The following is a 1,907-nucleotide window of genomic DNA, read 5'->3' as shown; positions in this document are numbered from 1 at the left end:
AATTGATGTTGTTGAGAATTGGCATGAGAAAGAGTATATGATATGTCAATATATTTGAGTTTGAGCCACTTGGGTGAAGTGGGTTAAAATGATGAGATGGTGATTTTGATAAATTGTGGTAAGGTGTCAATGTGTGAGTTGAAGAGGCTTGATGTTGAAATTGATATATTTTGATTGATTTCAAAGAAAAGGGATGAAAATGGCATGTTTTGATTGATTTTGAAAAGAGTTGAATATGGCTTGTTTTGAAAATGGCATGTTGTGGTTTTGTATGAAAAACATAGTTTTTGGGCATACTTTGACGAGACATAACTTCGACTACGGATCTCTGTTTTGTACCAAATCTGTTTAGAAATGAAATTGGATCCGGGATGTCCCTGCCATTCGAAAAACGGGTGAAAAACGATTTAAAATGAGGAAGTTATGTCCGTCGGAAGATTGGGGGTCGAAACTGTGAATTCTGCAGCTTTTAACTTAGAAAAATTTTTAGCAGAATGACCCCCCGCGCGTAGGCGCACTTGGTGCGTACGCGCTGTTTTTCTCAAAAGTGCCATCCATGCGTGCGCGTGATGTGCGCGGGCGCGCCGATGTGCTGCACCCAATGCCCAGTCATTTTCCAGAGAGTTATGCCAGGACTGTGCCAGTTTTGTGCCTGGGGCACGAGAGTGCCCACGCGTATGCGTGGTTGACGCATGCGCGTCGCTTGGCTATTTTTCAATCCACGCGTTAGCGTGCATGACGCTTACGCGTCGATGAGTTTTTGAGGCCATCCACGCGTGCGCGTACGCGTGGACCTGTTTTCATCCCAATGTTGATTTTTGAGTTTTAAAAGCCAAATTTCATACTTCTAAGCCTCCGATCTCACCACTTATATCTTAAATCATTATGATATGTCTAGCTATGAGAAGAAAGGCTAGTGAATGTGGTAACTTGCGAGTGAAGCAAGGGGAAAATGAATGATCATTGAGGATCAAGCATGATTATGTGAGATGCGGAGGATGGTGGTGGAAGTGCTTATTATGCCATGGGCCGAAAGGCCGTATTTGTTAATGAGATGGCTGGTTATGGATTTAACCGTGATGCCAATGGGCTGGTTATGGATTTAACCGTGAGACGGATGGCTAGATTATTGCCGTGTTACGGCGGAGCCATGATTATGGCCATGTATAAATGCATATATGCTGTTGAATGAATTGTGAATGTTGCATTTCCACTGTTGGAGATAAGAGTTTCCCTGGGAGGAAGCAGTGGCTAGCCACCACGTGCTCCAGGTTGAGACTCGAAGCTCTTTTGACCCTATATCATAAGTGTGGCCGGGCACTGTGAAAGACCCGGATGATGAGCTCGCCCCCGTAAATATTCACCAGTGAAGGTGATGGATATAGATCATGATTATGATCAAGTTTGTGACGAGTATAACTCGAGTTGGGGATGCGTGACAGAGGGACAGTCCAATGGTTAGCTACCAGGACTTGTCGGGTTGGCTCTATAACCGACAGATGATATCATCAGCCACTAGGGACAGGCATTCATCATATGCATACTATATGAATTGTTTGAGATTGCATATTTGACTGCATATTACTTGCTAATTGTCTAAATGCCTTACTTGTTCCTAATTGTATATTTCTTGCTTGATATAACTATGTTTGCTACATTATACTCCTGCTGGTGGTTGGGAGGTTTGAAGGAATTGGACAGGGAAGTACTAGTTAGACTGAAGAATATTTAGTCAGATGCCCTTTTATGGTTTAGCTTGTTTATAAGCTTTGATTTATCTGGTGGAAGTTCTAGGATTGCCTTTGGCTTTCCTCCATTATTATGTATTATATATGTGGAAACTGTTACCATGCTGGGGACCTCTGGTTCTCACCCATGCAGATTTTGTGGTTTTCAGATGCAGGACG

Source organism: Arachis duranensis, chromosome 10 (assembly GCF_000817695.3).
Source record: "Arachis duranensis cultivar V14167 chromosome 10, aradu.V14167.gnm2.J7QH, whole genome shotgun sequence".
Lineage (NCBI taxonomy): Eukaryota > Viridiplantae > Streptophyta > Magnoliopsida > Fabales > Fabaceae > Arachis > Arachis duranensis.
Note: the sequence above shows the minus strand (reverse complement) of the source record.